Source organism: Emydura macquarii, unplaced genomic scaffold (genome assembly GCF_026122565.2).
Source record: "Emydura macquarii macquarii isolate MOO-44397 ecotype Brisbane River unplaced genomic scaffold, CSIRO-AGI_Emac_v2 contig_2129, whole genome shotgun sequence".
NCBI lineage: Eukaryota > Metazoa > Chordata > Testudines > Chelidae > Emydura > Emydura macquarii.
The window spans coordinates 140,382-161,668 of NW_027132266.1; the positions used below are offsets into that span (position 1 = coordinate 140,382).

The following is a 21,287-nucleotide window of genomic DNA, read 5'->3' on the forward strand; positions in this document are numbered from 1 at the left end:
GGCCGATGGGAAAGGCAGGCACCAACCTCCTGAAAAAGCAAAAAAAACCCAAAAACAATAAAAGAAAAGTCGACGCCCGATGAATTCGCTGGCCTCTGTCATTGAGTTTTGGCGCAAGAGAAACGTGAGCGCCCCGCGGCTGGGAACAGCGCGGCTTCACAGCGTGTCACCTGTGGGGCGGCCTTGCTGTGTGGGGCAGAGAGTGGGTGCTAGTGGTTAGAGCGAGGTGGGGGCTGGGAGCTAGGACGCCTGGGTTCTGCCCAGCGCTGGGTGGGGAGTGGGGCCTAGTGGTTAGAGCAGGGCAGGACAGATGGGAGCCAGGACGCCTGGGTTCTGTCCTAGATCAGGGGGCAGTGGGGTCTAGTGGTTAAATAAGGGGGGGCTGGAAGCCAGGACTCCTGGGTTCTCTCCCCGGCTCCGGGACGGGGGGGGGCTAGTGGTTCCCCCCCAGCGGCCTTTGTCCTGTACAAGGTGGAAACTAGGGCAGGGGAGCCCTGGGGCGGGCAGGGAAGCCCTGGGGCGGGCGGGGGGGGGGGTGAGGAGCACGAGGCGGGATTATGGAGGGGGGGTGAGGGGGGCGGTGAACGCCCCTGCAGCAGTGTCGGTGGGTGACCCGTCGGAGGGGAGGGGAGGGGAGCACACGGGGGCTGCGGGTCGGGAGTGAGGGGCACCTGCAGAGCTGGGGGGGAGGGGAGGGTCTCGCTCCCTTCTTCCAGACAGACAGACGGACTGACGGGCTGGAGGGGGGAAACAGACGCCCCGCCCGGCCCCGCCCCCTGTGCCGCAATCCCCCCCCGGTCCCTGCAGCCGCGGCTGGCGGGGGCAGGACAGGACAGGACAGGACAGGACAGGACCCCCCTCCCCTCCCCTCCCCCGCGGCTGCTGCGGGGCCCTGCCCAGGCCGGCTCCTTGCGGCAGCGGCGCGGGGGGGTCGCTGTGGGGGGAGGGGCCGGGTGGCCGCCTCCGTTTCCTTCCCCGCTTCCGGGCTGGCATCCGGTCTCCGCCCCTCCCCCCCGCCGCCGTGCTCCGCACTCCCGACCCGTAGCCCTGTGCCCCCCCCCCCCCGCACACAACACGCGCACACACACACACACAACACAACACACACACAGCTCCGCCGGGGTCGGGCCTTGGGCAAAGCTCCGCGGGCCGGATCCCCGCCCGGTCTGTGAGCTGATCCAGGCAGCTGTGTGCGCCCCATAGCGAGCACCCTATCCCCCTAGACCCCCATCGTCTGTCCGTCTGTCTGTGTGTGTGTCTGTCTGTGTGTCTGTGGGGGGATGCGGAGGAGCAACTTCCCAGGACTCTGCATTGGGCGTTATCAGCCTTCATATCTAGGGCTGGGAGTGTCACTCTGGTGCCCAAGGGGTTTAGGCGCCACGGGAGCCTGGGTTATATCTGCAGGAGTCACCGGCCCCTATTCCGGAGAAATCCCGACGGGCAATCAATCATCGTAGAGTGTTACCAGCAATGGATCAAGGCAGCTCCCGAAAAAATAGTTCAGCGAAGAAATTCGTTCCTTTTCTGACAGCCAGGCCGGAACCGTTTGGGTTTCCCCAGGACCCTCAGGGCACGGCCTGCGACGCACCCTGGCCAAAAGCCTCCGTTAATAACAGTCGCCTTCGTCCTCCGTTTTCTGACACCAGTTCGCAGCCGTTGGGAACAAAGCACCTCCCAGAGTGTCCCTATGAATGGTCGTCCCAGGCCGTGTTCCTTCCATTTGCTGTTAGTTGGGAATTCCCTGTGATTAATAAATAGGTTTAATATTCGTGCAATCTTTTCGTTTCATGCACACACAATCACACCACATACACACACAGCTACAAAATCAGCCAATGACACCAAAGACACGACATGCACACACAGCAAACAAGCAGCAAGTAGCACACTAGGCACAAAATATACACCACCATGCAACATGTACACACAACAACTAAATAAACAGCAAATAGCGCAGTACATAAAAAATATACACAAACACACGATGATTAAACACAACAAAGAGAGAACAACAGAAAGCATCCGCAAGATGCAAAGACATGCACCGTGCACAAAATAACTAAACACTGCCACAGAAAACAGCATAGGGCACACACAGAGAGGCAGAACAACGTGTGTAGACAAGGGAACATAGCAGAGCTCAGAATCACTGTGGCTGTCTTACGTGCACGCAGATCTGTGGAACTCCCTGCCTCTTGATCTCAATCCCGGCCACTGCTGAGGGGGGCCCTTGGCCACCGTCCTGGACCTGTCTCACCTCCATGGGGCTCCCCCTCTCTGTCCTGTGGGCAGCTGCCCCCAGACTATACTCACAAAGGGCAAGATGCGCTGCATGTTGTGTTGTGGGGAGCCCTCTGGTGGCAATGGGTGTGTGTGTCCCTGCTGCCCCCCACTGGAGGGGACAGGCCCTGCAGTGCTGGCCTGAGTGGATCCCTTGGGGGTCGCTCGGTGCTGGGGGTGGGGGTGACGTCTCTCCCATTGCTTCGCAGTTCTACCTGCTCGGGGCAACGCTGGCTCCACTCCGAGTGGTCCTGGCCTTCGTCATCCTCTGCCTCATCTGGCCCTTCGTGCTGCTCCAGGTGCTGGGGGGGAAGAACTGCGAAGCAATGGGAAGAACTGAAGGAGCCGCTCACAGGGTGGAGGAGGTAAGAGCCGGCTCTGCCAGTGCCCCTCGCTCCCGACCCACAGCCCCCCTGCTGTCGCCACCCCACACCCACCGTCTCCATCTCTCCCATTTCAGCTCCGTCGCCCATCGCTCTGTCTACTTCCTGAGCCGCCCGGTGTTCTTCCTCCCGGGCTTACTGCAGATCTGGGTGCGGGGCCGGCAGGCAGCACGGTTAGAGGCCCCAATCCTGGTGGCTGCCCCCACTCCACCTTCTTCTACCCCATCATCCTGCTGCCGTGTGACCTCCCCACGGTGGTCTCCCGCACGGAGAACCTTCACGTGCCTGTCATCGGCAGTGAGGGACTGACCCTCCCATTGCATGGTCTCCGTGTCGGATGGTGCCCATGTGGGGTGTTGGGCCCATGAAGCGGGATGGGAGATGGATGCTTCCATTGCTTGTTCTGCCCGTTGGATGGTGCCAGTGGTGGGTGTTGGGGTCATCGGATGCACAGGCCCATGGGATGGGGTTGGGTGGGGCGATGGGTCCTTCCATTGCATGGCCTGCCCATTGGATGGTTCCCCTGGTGCAACCCTTCCAGCAGGGGCATCCCAGTTTGAGAGTGCTGGGGTGCAGGGTCCATGGGCCTCTGGCTACAGGGGAAGGGGACAGGAGGTGGGGCACAGAGCCAGGCCCAGGGATGTCCCATCACCCTGTTCTGGTGGTTCTGGCCCCCGACAAGGACAGCGCCCTGAGGATGGGGCAGGAGGGGGAAGGGCCGTGAAAGGAATTTGGGGTGGCGAAAGAAGGATGCATGAGAGGCAGCAGAGTGCAGGAGAGGGGATGGGGAGTGAGGGGCAAGGTGGCCCCAGGTGGAGGAGCCGTGGTGGTGGGTCCATCCTCTGCCACACGGCCTGCCCTCCTCACCCGTTTCTCCCCCTGCCTGCCCCAGCCCTGCTCCGGTTCAACCAAGCCATCCTAGTGTCCCGCCACGACCCCGCCTCCCGCAAGAAGGTGGTGGAGGAAGTGAAGAGATGAGCCACATCCTGGAGGGAAATGGCCACAGGTGAGACTGCCCCCCCACCCCACAATTCGCCTCTGGACCCCCCCCCCCCACTATCTGACTCTCCCTTTGCTCTGCTCCCCTTCCCCGAGGGGACCTGCTCTAACAAGAAAGCCTTACTGAAGTTTAAGCCAGGTACGAGACACGGCCTGGCTCACCCGGGGAGGGGAGGCGGAGGGGCACTAGAGCGACCCCCACACTGGGACCCCTTCCCACTGGGCCTGGGTGTAGAGACTCCTCACTGGGGGGGTTGGGGCCGGGGTACGTGCCAACACAGAGCCGTGGGAAACCCCCATGTATGCAGTGCAGTTGAGCCAGGTGTGGAAAAAATGGGAGGACGCGTCCCTGTGGAAGACGATGTAATTCCCCATATAAATGGTAGAAGTAAACCTGGAATAAACCTGGAGTAACCCACCACATGGATCAGCAGTTCCATTTGAAACACAGAGTAAACTTGTAGTAACACGCTGTGTGTATGGAGAGCAGTTGCTTTAATTGAAGCATGCAGTAGACCTGGAGTAAAGGTGGAGTAACACGCTGTGTGTACTGAAACCAGTTGCTTTAATTGAAGCTTGCAGTAGATCTGGAGCAAACCTGGAGTAACATGTTGTGTGTATTGACAGCAACTGCTCTGTTTGAAATATGGAGTAAATCTGGAGTAACATGCCGTGTGGTTCAAGGGCAGCAGCTCTGTTTGAAGCATTGGGTAAACCTGGAGTAAATCTGAAGTAACACACTGTGTGGACTGAGCGCCTCTGCTTTGATTGAAGCATGCAGCAGACCTGGAGTAAACCTAGAGTAGCATGCTGTGTGTACTGAGAGCAGCTGCTTTGATTGAAGCATGCAGTAGACCTGGAGTAAACCTGGAGTAACATGCTGTGTGTATTGAAGGTAGCGGCTCCATTTGAAGCACAGAGTAAATCCAGTGTAAACCTGGAGTAACACACTGTGTATTGAGAGCAGTGGCTCTGACTGACAGAGTAAACCTCGGGTAAACCTGCAGTAACATGCTGTGTGTTTTGAGAGCAGCGGCTCTCTTTGAAGCATGGAGTAACCTGGAGCAATCCTCTGTGTAAATGAGGCCAATCTCAGTGCAATCCCACACTGGCGGCTTATGTCGAATTAAAGTCCCTTAATTCAAATTAATTACTCCTGTGTCTACACTTGTGCATTCTTAATTCGAATTAAGGAGCCTTTAAAATCGAATTAATAAGACCACCTCTGCAAGTGGTGTAGCCCTAATTCGAAGTTGTTCATTCAAATTAGTGTAAGTGTGGATGCAATAGGACTTAAATCGAATTAATTGGCCTCCGGAATGTGTCCCATGATGCCCCATTTCAGAGTACCCTCCCCCAAAGAGCCCCGGGAAGGTTTGAATCTCCATTTCCTGTACTTGCTGCCAGAGTGGAGAGAGCTTTCCCACTGTTCTCAGCATGGCTACTGCAAAGCCCAAACACGCTCCAGCATGGAGCAGACCAGAAGTCTTAGACCTTATCAGGCTGTGGGGCGAGGAGTCTGTTCTGTCTCAGCTAAGAGCCAGCAAAAGGAATCTGGATATGTATGGGAAGATATCCCAGGGCCTGCTGGAGAAGGGACACAAAAGAGATGCTCAGCAATGCAGAGTGAAGATAAAGGAACTTCGGCAGACTTATCAGAAAGCCAGGGAAGCTAACAGTCGCTCCGGGTCCTCTCCCAAAACATGCAGGTTCTATGATGAGGTGCATGTTGTTCTGGGGGCGATCCCACCACCATGCCCCCATGCAGCATCAATACCTCCGCTGCTTCTCAGTCCATGAACAATGAGGATGAATCCCTGGAAGAGGAGGAGGAAAGTTTGGAAAGCAGGGAGCATGAGAGCAGGGTGTCCGTTCTCCCAGAAACACAGGAGTTGTTCTTGACCCCCGAGCAGTCCACCAGCACACAGGACAGCACAAATGATCCCGTGGAAGGCACATGTGGTGAGTTTTCTTTCTTCTTTGCATTTCTGTCCTTGTACATTGGGGGGGGGGAGGGGGGGCACGAGAGGCATCTCAGGCATTTTGTTGCCTGTACTGGGTGATAACCCAGGTCTCAGTTATTTTGTGTTGAGAAATGCTACGTGTAACATCACTTGTTACAACATGGAAAATGTAATGTATGTAATCTGTTATCCCGCCCTTGATCTTCTCTCCAATCAAGGAAGCCAGAATCATGGCTTCCTGCGTTTTAAGCATTGTCTCCCCCCCCCTCCCCCCCCCCATCACCACGCAGGGTTTGAAATCCAAGCCTTGCTTTCCCCAAAACCCAGGGCAACCCACCCGCAGCTGATCTCTGTAGGGGTTTGTAATACAAGCAGAGAGAGGACATCATCTCCTAGATACATTGTTTCATGGACCACTTTAAATCATTTGCTAGATACAATTTAAATATGTAGCCAATGAAACAATGTAACATTTGGAGCACTTTATTCAGTATGCTACTTGTGGCAACATTGTTTCATTGAGTCCTTTTTTCAAATAGTTACATACATACATACATGCACTGTATTCACTATGCTAACTATGTGTCCCCTGTTATTTTTCTTTCATTCTATAGACACCTCTGCACTGGACCGACCCTTAAGAAATGCAACGGGCAGACTGTCTCAGATTAGAAAAAGGAAAAAAACAAACAAATAAACAGATGACATGTTTTCTGAGCTCATGACCGCCTCAACATCAGCAGAGACAGAGCAAAGACCGTGGAGGCTGACCTTGTCCCAGAGCATAGACAGGGTCATGGACACACATAGACAAAGGTAGCAGACTGATCGCAGCACCACGCAGGGGGTGCTGAAAGTCCTGTGGTACCAGTCAGACATGCTCGGGCATTTTGTGGCCCTTCATGAGCTGAGGCAGGACACAGTCCCGCTGCAGCCCCTTCACAATGCTCCTGAACCAAGGGCTATGCCGCCCTCCACCTCACCCGCCACCACGAGGTCTCATGGGAGATTGTCCAGGATGCAGCCCCTGCTCTCCTCCACCCCAGCAAGCTGCCACCCTACCCCTGGAGACAGTGAATGAACCCTCACCACCCGCCCTCATTCCCCCATGACTTGAATGTAAAGAAATAAAGTTTTGCAGTATTCAAAAGCATTTTTTAATTAAAACTTCACATATTCAGGAGGCATTTGTCAGGCACAGATATCGAAGGGGGATTGGGTGGGGGGAACATCAAAGCCAAACAACATACTTGAACAGAAATCATTTCTGCATCTCATTGCAGAACCTGGTTTTCAAAGCTTCCCTAATGCAAAGCTCTCCGCGGTTTGCTCTCAGCGTAGTGCTGGCATCTGGCTGCTCATAATTGGCGGCCAGTCTTTCTGCCTCCACAGCCCAACCCTGGGGAAACCTTTCCCCCTTCACTTCACACACATTATGAAGAACACAGCACACAGATATCACAGAAGGGAGGTTCTTCTCACTCACGTCCAGCCTAGTGAGGAGACTCCTCCATCTCCCCTTTAAACGCCCAAAGGCACATTCTACAACCATTCTGCAACTGCTTAACCTCTTATTAAAACACTCCTTGTCGCTGTCAAGGTGGTCGGTGTACGGCTTCATTAGCCAAGGGAGCAAGGGGTAAGCAGGATCCTCCAGGATCACAATGGGCATTTCCACACCCCCGGTGTGAATTTTTTGGTCTGGGAAGAAAGTGCCCACCTGCATCTCAGAGAACAGCCCCGAATTATGAAATACACGAGCATCATGCACTTTCCCAGGCCACCCCACGTAGATGTCTGTGAAATGACTCCTGTGATCCACAAGCCCCTGCAGGACCGTGGAAAAGTACCCCTTGCGGTTTATGTACTCAGTCGCCAGGTGTGCAGGTGCCAAGATGGGGATGTGAGTCCCATCAAAGGCCCCCCCCCCCCCGCAGTTTGGGAAGCCCATCATGGCAAACCCCTCCACTAAGTCCTGCACATTTCCCAAAGTCACTAGCCTTCGTAGCAGAAGTCTATTGATGGCCCTGCCCACTTGAATCACAGCAGTGACCACTGTAGCTTTACCAACTCCAAATTGATTCCCAACGGAGCGGTAACAGTCGGGGGTTGCCAGCTTCCAGAGGGCGATGGCAACTCTCTTCTCCACTGTCATGGCTTGTCTCAAGTGAGTGTTCACGCACTTCAGGGATGGGGCCAGCTCCGAGCACAGTCTGAGGAAAGTTGCCTTTTGCATATGAAAGTTTTGCAGCCACTGATCATCATCCCACAGCTACATAACGATGTGGTCCCACCAGTCTGTGCTTGTTTCCCTGCACCAGAACCTGCGGTCCATAGACTGCTGATGAAATGTTACAGCCTGCAGCAACCGGGAATTGTTCTGCTCGATTGGCTGTATCAGGGCAGCCGCAGAGGCACCGGTGTAGTACCTGCTTCGCCTTCTTGCTCTATTTCTAAAGTACTCCATGATAAGCCTCATTGTATTTGTCAGGATCAGAATTACAGTGCAGAGTTCAGCTGTCTCCATGTCTCTGCAGCAATGGTGATTGGGGGAGGAAAAAAATGGTGTGGAAGTCCTTTTCCTGTTTCTCTGGGGAGGGGGAAGGGTAGGGGAAGCAGCGCTGCATCCTGGGACGAAGGCACTCTTCCAAACAGCCACCGTGGCTAGTTGCACTGTGGGATAGCTACCCATATTGCACTGCTTTGTAATTCGAATTAAGGATGGCCAGTGTGGACGCAAGAAACCAGCACAAACACCATAGTGTGGACAATCTGCTGTGATTTCTATAAATCGGTTTCTGAAAGTCGAATTAAGCTAATTCGAATTAGTGCTGCAGTGTAGACATAGCCTAAACAAGCCCAGTTCCCTCAGCCTCTCCACATAAGTCTTGTGCTCCAGCCCCCTCATCATTTTTGTTGCCTCTGTTAACATTTAATTTCTAATACAAGATCCAGCTCTTTGCCCAGTTACGTTTCCGTTGAGCTGATAATGGAGGAAAGATTTATTTCCTCTCCAGGGTTGTATGGCGACAAACACAGATTGGACATTGGGGAGAATATAGGCTTCATTCCCATTTCTACTGAAAATTGAATATTTATTCTATTGAATAAATTATCTTCTGTATGTACAGCCTGACATTCAGAGGTACAGAACAATGAATCAAAGTGCAACTGAATTAGATTTCCAAAAGTGCTTAAGTGACTTCGGAACAAAAGTCCCATTCATTTACTCTCTTGCCCTTTTCAAAATCATGTCACCGTGACTAGAGAATGTTTGCTGGGCACATTCATTTCTTCTTCTTCTTCTTCAGAAATACTACTGATTTTCATAGGGATGAATCCAATAAGATACTATAGATATTAGATTGCATTTTAACAAAACAGACTGAAACAATAGAGAGAAATTAAGAGACAAAGATAAAATTTACCAGATCCCCAGTATTGGTAAATCATCCATAGTTCTCTTGGTGTCAAGGAGCCAGATCTCCCGCTGGTGTAAATCTGCTGTGGCTCTATAAAGCCACTGGTATGAAGCAAGATATTAAGCAGCCTGAGGTCTCTGCATACCAAACTCCACACCTAGTTTAAAACTGTTTTATGTTAGACAGTGAATGTGTGAGGTCTCTCCTGCTCTGTCTCTCCCACTTCCTAGATACAGTTCACCAGAAAGCAACACTCCAGAGCCCAACCTGCAGGTAAAGCAATGGTTTTATTTGGGACTAAAGAAGCAAGCATAAAACCATAGACCTTCACACCAGTCGGGCTTCCTTTCCCATAACCATATCTCTATATGCCGATAGAGTTTCCGCCCCACCCCCGCAACACCATGAGCATTTCCTCTTGTCTTTAAACAGATATTGAACTTTATAAATCATTGAGGGACCCAAAGGATTAAATGCTTAATAACAAAGCCAAGGAACACTAGCTGTCTGTATCTAGCAAAAAGGGTTTATAATATTTGCAACTTTGAATGAAAAATTCCAACACACCAGTAGTGGAATATCCATTTTAAACATAGAAAATAGGGTTCCAGAAACCAGAAGTCATGTCCCGTTTTGGAGGGTCTTGAGTCTGGGGGCTTTTGTACTTCAAGGGAGAGGCAGGGAATGAGGTTACATTTTGGCCATGGTCACCTTATGGCCCTTTAGTATTTCATTCTCACACCTCCATTTGTCTCCCTGCTCCTCCCAATCAGTTCTTGACCTTGCTCTGCTGTCGGTCTTGAAGAGGAGTCAGAATTTTCCTTCATTTGTACATTCATAATTCAACCCCCCACTACACCTCGAAACATTTTATCTACATCCCTTATCTCTTAAAGAATAAAGAATAGTCATCTTTTTGTGGTGAGGCAAGAGCAACATGCAATGTCTTTGTTTACATGTGTAGCTTGAAGACCTGTGTTTTCGGGAGGGCAAGCAGGCCCAAAAGCAGGCCCAGAATACCATCTCAGGCAGATACACAGGCCTAAAATACTTATACAATCCTAAACTTTATACTGCTAATCCGAACACTGACTGTGTTATGTGGACTCTTTCGGCCTATATATGGATCCAAATTAATACATACCAAGTTATTTGAGATCTTTGTGGATCACGGATGCTGATGAAGAAAACTGCTCAATTCTACCATTGTCTCTGTGATAGAAACATGAAAATTGCCATAGTGAATCCAGCATGAGGGACATATATAGTCCAGTGTCCTGTTCCGGACAGTGACCAGAACCAGATGTTCAGAGGAAGTTTCACAGTAGACAGACGTGGGATAATCGGCCCCCACAGTAGAATTGCTTATAGTTATATATTGGCTTAATCCCTGAAACATGATGTTTAATATCCCTTCAAAATATATTATCATAATTCATTATAATAACCCTGAATATTTTTCTTATCTTAACTTTTAAATAATTTTGATACGTTTTTGGTCTCAATGTCTTTCAAGTGGCAAGAAATGCCACAATCTGATTACGTGTCTTCTTCATGCCACGAGCACATGTGTAGAACACCCTCCCAATATTGGTTCACCAAAATCATCATGCTCACCTTATGATAGTCCTATCGGAAGATAGAGAGGCGGCCTCTGCTGAATGGGCTTTTTCATTCGTCCGTTGTGTTTATGTGCATCTCTTCTTTTCTATAGACATGATACTGCACACACTTGAATGTTTAGATTAAATGGACATTTTCCTACAGCCTGTCTGCAGTCAGAACTCCAGTGGATGCTTACAAGACTTCAATTTATAGACAATCTACATTATTAAGCCTAATCAACAATATGCACCATCCCGATCCTGCAGACAGGTTCATATTCATGCTAGTAATTTGTACACGCAACACTTAATTTCAATAAGGTTATTCATGTGTTCAACCTAGTCATAGGAGTGAAGCTTTTGCTGGATGGGCACTATTTGCCTATTTATATGAGCATTTGTATTCTCACTAAACCTGTAAAATTGAAAAGTGAGATCTACAAGATATTAATTAGGACTGAAATTTCACAGGGTTCCAAATACTGGACACTGACAAAGAGACAGGAGCATATCTTGAATAGCAAGGGACGTTAAGGGGAACAAGAAGGGTTTCTACAGACATGTTGCCAACAAGAGGAAGATTAGGGAAAGTGTGGGCCCCTTAGAGAATGATGGAGGCGACCTAGTGACGGAGGATGTGGAGAAAGCTGAGGTACTCAATGCCTTTTTTGCCTCTGTCTTCACAGACAAGATCAGCTCCCAGACTACTGTGCTACTGTACTGGGTGGCACAGAATGGGAAGGAGGCGAACATCCCGCAGTCCTGAAGAAACAGGTCCAAGACCTAAACAAACTGGAGGATTGGGCGAAAAGAAATATCATGAGGTTCAACAAAGAAAAGTGCAGAGTCTTCCACTTAGGAAGGAAGAATCCCATGCACAGCTATAGACTGGGGACCGACGAGCTAGGCAGCAGCTCTGCAGAAAAGGACCTGGGGGTAACAGTGGATAAAAAGCTGGATATGAGTCAGCAGTGTGCCCTGGTTGTCAAGAAGGCTAATAGCATATTGGGCTGCATTAGGAGGGGCATTGCCAGCAGGTCACGGGAAGTGATTATTCCCCTTTATTCAGCATTGGTGAGCCCGCACTTAGAATATTGTGTCCAGTTTTGGGCCCCCCACTATAAAAAAGATGTGGACAAGTTGGAGAGAGTACAGCAGAGGGCAACAAAAATTATTAGGGGGGTGGAGCACAGGACTTATGAGGAGAGGCTAAGGGAACTGGGCTTGTTTAGTCTGCAAAAGAGAAGAATGAGGGGGGATTTGATATCAGCCTTTAACTACCTGAAAGGGGGTTCCAGGGAGAATGGAGCTAGGCTGTTCTCGGTGGTGGCAGATGACAGAACAAGGAGCAATGGTCTCAAGTTGCAGGGCGGGAGGTTTAGGTTGGAAAAACTTTTTCACTAGGAGGGTGGTGAAGCACCGGAATGGGTTACCTAGGGAGTGGTGGAATCTCCATCTTTAGAGGTTTTTAAGCTGAGGCTTGACAAAGCCCTGGCTGGGATGATATAGATGAGGTTAGTCCTGCTTTGAGCAGGGGGTTGGACTAGATGACCTCCTGAGGTCCCTTCCAACTCTAATATTCTATGATTCTATGATTCTATGTGGAAAAGGAAAAAGTAAAGATGGATGCTAGGAGTTACATTGATAGACCATGTTTAGAATGAATGAACTAGGGGAAATGTGAAGGTGGTATCAGTTATAGAAAAGCTGAGGGAATCCAGTCATAGATGGTTTGACCATGTGAAAAGGATATGGGAAGAATAGATACAAAACAGGCAGTTTCTCCTAGAAATGGAGGGTAAGAGTAGGGATGGGAGACCCAAACTAGATGGATGAGTATCATACTACAAGATCTGATTCACCGCAGAGTCTCTGAGGAATTGCATTCAAGACAGACTGGAAGGGATAAGAAGGACAAAAAAAGGTGGAAGTGAGGTGAGAGGAAGATTTGAATTGAGTAAGTGCAGCAAGGGGTTGAGACATTATATTGCAGGAGTGTCATTGTGACAGATAGGACAGTGTCCCGTAATATACATGACAAACCTTATGGAATTAAGTTTCACATCTTTGGAGTTCATTGTATTAAAAATTCAGATGTTTATGTACTACTGTAGGATGGGATATACTGGGGACTTGAAAGGACTTTGGGCATAATATGTATGAAGTGGATTTTCAAGGACATTGGTGGGAGTGAAGATGATGCAAATGACCCAACTGTACCCCATCCTTTTAGAGCTTCACTTTAGGCAGAGACTCCATGTCTGGCTGATTTCCTAGTCAAATAATCAGGACCTAACTGATCGACAACTAGCTAAGAACATAACAACTAACAACAACAAAAAATGATTAAATATATCAGAAGCAGGAAGCCTGAGAAACCATCAGTGGGGTCATTGGATGATCAAGGTGCTAAGGGGGCACTCAAGGAAGACATTGCTGTTGCATAGAAGCTAAAAGAATTCTTTGCATTGCTCTTCACTGCAGAAGGTGGGAGGGAGATTCCTTCAACTTAGGTGACAAATCAGAGGAACCAGACTGACAAATCATAGAGGGGGTGTTTACTCCATTTTCCCATTCCCAAGCCTGTATTCATTTATTAGTGAAGTTTAAATCTAGCTGACCATGTTGCTGCCTTGTGGTAATTATAAATTATGGCTGGGAGCTTTAAAGGAGTGTAGAGATTAAATCATTTGCCATTAAGGTATCTAGCTCCTTCGGCTGTTTTGAAAACCTGAGCCTAAACACATGCCTTTTTCACTGACTTTTGCTGGGATTGGGTACCTAAATCCTGTGATAATCCAACCCTCCTTGCTCTCATTCTTACTCCCTACAGAGCATTGTTTAAGGGTTGACCCAGCCCAGGTTTAGTGGTAGCTCATTACAGAGAGTGAACTTCAGGGATCTTATCCCAGGGGGAACAAAACAGCATTTAGACAATTCTCAGGAAATCAGCTCTTCAGCTTGGAGTCAGATGAGGAAAGGCACTTTGCGCCACTCCGACAGAGAGCACGACACATGTCGAGTGGTTTCACTGCTGCGAGTCAAAGGTCAAAGGGTCACATCCATAGACCTACTGGATGTCCTGAGATGCTGAATTCCAGATGCAAATAGACAGACTAGATAGCCAAATCCATACGCAGGTCAGTAAACTAAGAAAACAGAGAAAATTGCAGGTCAGAATGATTTTGTCATATTTATGATCCATGTTTAAAGGGCAGGTGAGTTGATTCATAATTTTATTCCTTTTTAATCTTTATTTGATTTCAGTTTCAAAGGCCCAGATTCGGCCCCACTGATCTAGGGGTGGGTCTCTGTGCAGAGTCCCACTGACTTCTGCTCCCCCAGAGTCAGTCACAGCTCACGGGGCAGCGCTGAAAACTCAGCTCTGGTGAAGCACACAACTCTCTTGCTCACTCACGCTCCCTCTCTCATGACAGCACTGAAACACAGGAGATCAGCTGTTGCATGCTAGCAGTAACTTCTATGTGTGCTCTGGGTGTGTGTGGGGGGGATGGCGCGGCTAGGGGCAGGGAATTCTCTGGAGAAGGTGATTAGCCCTGGAACTCACTTTGCAAAGAATCTGCCTGGCTTGACATTCACATTGTAGCGGAAGATCTGTTTGACTGGGCAGTTGTGTGATGAGCTGAAAAGGGAGAAAAGATTTAGTTTCCCCCTGGGAGACATACTGGATTGAATATAGGTTTGACATTGGACAGAACACCGGCTTCATTCCCATTTCTTCAAAAAATCAATGTAAAAATAACCGCTCACTTCCAGGAGGGCAGGTGAGGTTCTTATGTATGAGCAGCCGGATATTCTGACTTGGGAGACGCTCAGTCAAAAGACCCATGGGTCAGATTTTCAAAGGGACTAAAGTGATTTTTGGCACAACAGCCCCTTTAACTTTCACGCAGACCCTTCTTTTTAAAATCATGTCAGCATGCCCGGGGACAGTTTGCTGGGCACATTCATTGATGATGATGATGATGAAGTCTCTCAGTATTAGGTAAGGTGGATTTTTTACAAAGAAACAGCTGTCACACCGTACTGACTCATGGCGTTTTAACAGAACAAAGCTGTTCTCTAACACGTAACGCCACAGACAGCAATAAATCGTGACTGGATGGATTCCGTAGGTTTGGGTATCAGGAGTTTGGTAAATCCTCGGCAGAATTCCTGTCTTTTAGGGGCTCAGAGTCATTCCTTCTGCTTCCACTTTCCTGCACGTTCTCACAGAGACGAAGGGCGTTGTCTGCGAGAAGTCATTGACCGTGACACCATGCAGTCCGAACCCGGGGGGGCCGAGCCCGGTCCCGGGGTGCTCGGAGCTCAGGGTCCCCGCGCCGCTCACCGGCCCCCGCCGGCCGGGCCGCCCAGCTCGGTCGCTCACTTGAAGCGCCGGGGAGAGGCAGGGATGGAGCAGGGGACCCAGGCGTCCGGCCCCGTTCCCACTCCACCGGGAGGCCCTGGCGTCCGGCCCCGCCCCTACGCGCCGAGGGGACCCAGGCGTCCGGCCCCGCTCACCCGGCCGACACTCCCAACCAGCCTCACGCCGCGCCTAGAAACAAACCAACCAACTTCCCGTGAAAGGCAGCGACTTCCGCCTCGGTGCCCTACGTCACTTCCTGTCGCGGGTGGAGGGGGAGCAGAGGCTGCTCCGCTCCCGAGGGGCGGGGCCGGGAGCACAGCTGAGGAGTCTGGAGCCGCCCCGCCCCCAGCCAAAGGCCTTAAAGGGGAATACTGGACGGATTAAAGGGGAGGTTGGGGAATTAAAGGGGAATACTGGAGGGATTAAAGGGGAGGTTGGGGAATATCACTATCCCTGCACCCGTCCCCCAGCTCCCCGCCCTGCCCCTAACGCCCCACACGTTGCGCTTGGCTCTCACAGCGAGATCGCGGTGTGTCTGGGGGCCCACAACTTAAAAAAACGGGAACAGAGACAAGTGATCCCCGTGCGCCGCCAGATCCCGCACCCGCAACACAACAAAAGACTTGAAACAATGACCTCACACTGCTGCAGGTACCGCCCCATCCCATCCCCCACCCCCTGTGTCATCACACTGCTGCAGGCACCGCCCACTCTCCATCACCCCGCCCCCAGTGACCTCACACTGCTGCAGGCACCGCCCCATCCCATCCCCCACCCCCGTGACCTCACACTGCTGCAGGCACCGCCCACAACCCATCCCCTGCCCCCAGTGACGTCCTGGCCATGGGTTGGTTGTATTTTCTCTCTCCTGGGATTGGGAAGTCTCTGCCCAGCATCGATTCTGACCTTTATCCTGGCCTTGGTGCTTGTGTCTTCTCCTGTGCACAGCTGGAGAAAAAGGCAAAGCTCAACGAAAACGTCAGCCTCATCAGCCTGCCCCCGGCCCGTCACCGAGTGCGTCCAAGGGCCAAGTGCAGCGTCGCCGGCTGGGGCCAGACTAGCCCACGCTTTAAACTGCCTTCGGATACGCTGCAGAAGTGGACGTGATGGTGATGTCGGATGCCAACTGTACACATCTTCACTGTAACCCCTCCACGATGCTGTGTGCGGGGGACCCAAAGACGGGCAAAAACCCTTTCGAGGTGATTCTCCTCCTGGTTTCAAGCCTCTTTGACCAATGGTTGTGATTTACGAGTCTGTCGGGGTCGCAGTCAGGCCACAAAGCACAGATCAAAGTTCAGGCCCCTCCTTGTGCTTGGTGCTGTACAAAAGAATGGGAAAATAGCTGCTCTTTTGCCAGAGGAGGCTGAGAATGGGCAGATGCAAAGCTCAGACCGGCTGAGCTGGGGGGATGGTGCTGAGACTTGTTCTTTATCTGTTTCTAGGTTCATTTCTCAGGGCGACTGGGGGGCCCCTGGTGTGCAGGGGAATGGCCCACGGCATCGTCTCTGTGGTACGCAGTAATGGGACCCTCCCCCCCGCGCGGTGTACACAAAGTCTCCACCTTCATCCCCTGGATTGAAAAGACGATGAAGAAGCTGCAGCCCTGAGCCCCGCCAGTAATCGCTGAAGGGGCTGGAGCTGCGCCGCGTCTGTCCTTTGGCGAGGCCCAGCCATGGGGCCTGGTTTGCAGAGGGGCTCAGCCCGCTCCCACCTTTCGCTTCGCTCAGGCAGTGCCCAAACCATGAACCTCAAGGCAGGGAGCCTGGGGAGTTAGGAGTCGGGTTCAAGGCCCATCAGCTCCCTTGGAAATCCCAGCCTTCAGCCTGTCCCTTCGCTAGGAAAACAGCTGGTTTATTTCCCTGGGAGTGAGGGACAGAGCCCAGTGCTGGGGAAGATGTGGGGGTTTGCAGCTCTCCCCCGTGTCAGCCGGTCAAGGGGCTGTTCATGGGATATCCTTGTCTGTCCCTGCCCTGCTAACTCGTGTGAAAACCCCGTCCTCACCGGGCCTGTCCCACGTGTTAGTCACCCCGGGGTTCCCCCTCCCGCTGCAAACACCCTGTCCCAGCGCCGGCCAGGCCACTGGGCGTTCGCTCGTGGAAAGGGAACTCCGTGAAGGCTGCACTGAGGGCAGATCAGTTGACGACGCTGATCTTCTCCGTCCCGCCTCCCCTTCCCCGTGCTGCTGAGTGGCCTGGTGCATCTCGCTCGCGGCTTTGTAGCCAGGAATGAATAAAAATGAAGATAAAAAAACAATCAAGATTCCGGGAATGAGCGACCGACCTGAGCTGTGAATCCAGTGCAGCCGCTGCATCCGCTGGGCACGGGGGGGAATCGGCTACACAGACAAAGGCTGGGCTGGTGCATAATGCGCTAGGCTGGGCCCTGGGAATGGGGAGCTGGGGGGTGGCAGTGGGGAATGAACCCGCGCAGGGCTGGAGGAGTCCCCGCTGTCCAGAGCTGAGCTGCAAAGGGAACCGCAAGGAGAAAAGCTGCCTGGGCAAGCAGCTGGTCCGGCACAGTCTATTAATTTCACGAGGCGCTGGTGTGGGGTTTCCTCGCGGGTGTGCTGTGGTGCAAACCTCTCTCCCCACTGAAGCGCCCGGCCCCCAGCAGAGTCCATGAGGCGAGAACGGACTCTGACTGCAGCAGGAAAAGGCGCTGGGGGGGGGGGGGGGGGTGGCACTGGCTGGCTCACAGGGTGGGGAATGGGACATGGGGCCTTTCCAACTCTGGGACGTGGTTTCTAGCTGCAGGGATTACTGCCTCTGTCTAAGGGCGCTGGGAGGGGAGCGGAGACCAGTGGTTAGAGCATGGGGGGATCCAGGACTCCTGGGTTCTGCCCCTGGCTCTGGGAGGGTGGGAGGGGCGTAGGCTCCAGTGGGTAGAGTGGGGGACAGGGAGCCAGAACCCAGGAGTCCTGGGAGGGGAGTGGGATGTGAGGGGTTAAATGGGAGAGGGCCTGGAAGCCTGGACTCCTGAGTTTGCGCCCCATCTCTGGGAAGAGGGTGTCAAGTGGTTAGAGCATGGGAGCGCCAGGACTCCTGGATTCTCTCCCTGGCTCTGTGAGGGAATTGGGCTGGGACAGTTCTTGGGGTACCCAGGGCTGTGAGTGACCTTGTTACATCCAGGTTAACAGCAGCTGCCCCCAAGCCCGCTTGCCCCGCTCCCATCTGACAACCAGTCCCAGGCGCTGATTACTCACAGAAATCCCAGCTTCTCAGCCCCCACGGGAGGCGCCTGTCCCTGCTTTCCCCAACCCTCGTGTCCCCAATCACACACCACCAGCTAGGGACGATGTTTCCTGATAGTTCCACAAGACGCTCCCCGAATTTGGCCATTGCTGGCTGGCCCCGCAAGATCAGTGCTTTCCTGAAACCCCCCATGCACGAAGACGTCTCCTTGAGGGTTCGCCTCCGCCCTGGGTTATACCGCATCCACCGTCCATCTCCTCCCTTAGCTGGCTCTGGGATGGGGCAAGGGTGGCCAACCGGCCCTTGCAGCACGGAGATGGGGGTGCCGACCCCAAGGGGGGGATGGTCAAAACGGGGCCGATGCCCGAAACCAGCGGCATGTCCTGTGATCTGATTTCCCCCCTCCCACACTGAGTGTGAACGTCTGCAGCTCTCCACCTGCCTTCCCACGGCGTCCCCCATTGTCCCCTTATGCTCTCTGCTCTTTCTCACATTCAGACTTGGCGATACAGTCACTGATCCCTCAAATAACCCCCCCAGCACTGGAGCAAATCCAGGGCAAAAGATCTCTGGCATCCGTGCTGCGTTTCCAGCCCGTTTAGATGCCAAACCGCACGGAAGACAAAAACTTGTCCTGGGGCTTTGTCGTCTTTCCTTCATTCAGCCTCCCCGGAACACATTTCCTCGCATAGCGCACGCCCGTCGCCAGCCCTTCATCCTGAGATGCGCAACGGTCGGATTTTGATGGTCCTTCCTTCTGGCAGTGGTTGCTCCTTGTTCTGTCATCTGCCACCACCGAGAACAGCCTAGCCCCATCCTCCCTGGAACCCCCTTGCAGGTAGTTAAAGGTCACTATCAAATCCCCCCTCATTCTTCTCTTTTGCAGACTAAACAAGCCCAGTTCCCTCAGCCTCTCCTCATAAGTCCTGTGCTCCAGCCCGCTCATCATTTTTGTTGCCCTCCGCTGGACTCTCTCCAACTTGTCCACATCCTTTCAGTAGTGGGGGGCCCAAAACTGGACACAATTCTCCAAATGCGGCCACACCAATGCCGAATAGAGGGGCATAATCACTTCCCTCGATCTGCTGGCAATGCCCCTCCTAATGCAGCCTAATGTGCCATTAGACTTCTTGACAACCAGGGCACACTGCTGACTCATATCCAGCTTCTTATCCACTGTTACCCCCAGGTCCTTTTCTGCCTAATCCTTCAATTTGTCTAGGTCACTCTGTATCCTATCCCTACCTTCCAGGGTATCTACCACTCTCCCAAGCTTAGTGTCATCTGCAAACGTGCTGAGGGTGCAATCCATCCCATGTAGCCACTGCTCTATGTGCAGCTCCGAGCGTGTATTTCGTCCTGTTATGCGCTGTGCTCTGCAGAAACGCAGACATCTGCAAGGTTACTCAGTCCTGCTCATCTCTGCCAGCCAGAAAATATCGTGCCACCAGGGTCAGAATAGCCACGTGAGCAACTCCAGCTAGGCGGAGCCTGCAGCACAGTGGTCATGCAACTCGAATTGCACCGGGCCTCCAACAGGAAACACTTTACAACACCCGCAGCACATTTCCCACATCTTTGTCGACTTCAAGAAGGTGTTGACAGAGCCTGGCACGAAGCTCTCCGGGCAACCATGAAGTAGACCAGCGTTGGTCGTCGGCTTATTTTTACCATTAAACGACCGTGTGCCCAGGCTGGTAGTGCAGTCCTCGTCTGGGGCACAAGAGGGGAATGGTTTTACAGCAGGGTTGGAGTCCGGCAAAGCTGCCTCCTTTCGCCCACATTGTTTGCCATCTACATGGCGCGTGTAACAATGGATGCCCTGGAGAAGATCACGTTTGCGGCATCGGTATCGGGGGGCGAACAGTCTCAAAGCTTCGATTGGCTGATGACACTGACGGCCGGGCAGGCCGGGACGAGGAATTTGCGAACCTGGCGAAACGATTGGCTGAAACCTCGGCAAAGCAGGGCCTGGAAACGGACGCAGAGAAAGCCGGGCTGAGACAAGCCGACGTGCTGGGATCAACCCACTCATGACGAGCTGCAGCCAGTGGAACAGGGCAAGGAGCTGGGGGCAGTCCCCACCGATGATGGGTCGAAGGCAGAAAGTCTGGCAAGAAAGGCACAAACAGCAGCAGGGCCGGTGAAGCTAAAGCCGGTTACAGCAGGTGCTGGCGGTCTCCGATTTTCGGTCTGCGCACGAGACGTGGACCTGCTGGCAGAAATGGAACGGCCAATACGGGCCGTGGAGCTGAGCTACGTCCGCAAAATCCCGGCATCTCCCACCTCAGCCGTGTCCCAAATGACGGGGTTTGGAACAGCATCGCCCCGTGTGCTGGGGCGCGGGAAGACGTCCCGACAAGCGCGAAGGAGCGGCTGTGGTCTGGCCGTGTAACAAGATCATCCGGCCTCTCCAAGCTCATCCGCCCAGGGACAGGCGAGGGAGGAGACGGAGAGACAGGCAGAAGCAGGGTGAGGACATACAACAGGTGCCAGGAATGGACATCGTGGAGACTCAGGGAACTGGGGGAATAAAAGGGGAGGTTGGGGGAATGAAAGGGAAATACTGTGGGGATTAAAGGGGGGGCTGGAGGCTTTTCAGGGAGTTCAGTGGGATGAGAGGGGATGCCGGGAAGCTGACAGGAATTAAAGGGGTGTGCAGGGAGAGTTACAGCACTGCAGGATGGTGAGGGTGTGGTGAGGGGGCCTGGGTTTGTGGTGACCACTGAGGCAGGGCTGTGAGCATGCCTAGTGGTTAGAGCAGGGTTGGGTTGGGAGCCAGGACACCTGGGTTCTCTCTGTATCTGCTCTGTCATTTCCTGGGAGCCAGCACTCCTGGGTTATATCCCAGGCTTGGGGAGGGCAGTGGGGTCTAGTGTTTAGAGCCAGGGGGGTGGGGGCCAGACACCTGGGGTCTCTCTGTATCTGTACTGTGTCATTTCCCCTCTGGCCCTGCACGGGCACAGCTCCTGGCCCTACGGCCTCACACATGCTGCCACATCCCCTTCGCGTGGTCACAGACTCTCCGGGGCGCTTCTCAGAATCTCTCTTGCTGCAGTCACTGTGATTGGG

General features: G+C 52.6%; 2 long non-coding RNA genes and 1 pseudogene across 2 annotated transcripts; 2 read left to right on the top strand and 1 right to left on the bottom strand.

Moving 5' to 3' along the window:
- The first annotated feature begins 79 nt into the window (after positions 1-79).
- On the top strand, positions 80-8,717 carry LOC137160092 (lysophospholipid acyltransferase LPCAT4-like; annotated as a pseudogene).
- Positions 8,718-13,124: 4,407 nt separating this feature from the next.
- On the bottom strand, positions 13,125-15,230 carry LOC137160081 (uncharacterized). The gene is made up of 2 exons (XR_010921780.1): positions 14,221-15,230; positions 13,125-13,801 (listed from the first exon to the last, which is right to left on the bottom strand). It is a non-coding gene; the product is annotated as an uncharacterized lncRNA (long non-coding RNA).
- Positions 15,231-15,979: 749 nt separating this feature from the next.
- On the top strand, positions 15,980-17,479 carry LOC137160082 (uncharacterized). The gene is made up of 2 exons (XR_010921781.1): positions 15,980-16,223; positions 16,467-17,479. It is a non-coding gene; the product is annotated as an uncharacterized lncRNA (long non-coding RNA).
- The last annotated feature ends 3,808 nt before the right edge of the window (positions 17,480-21,287 follow it).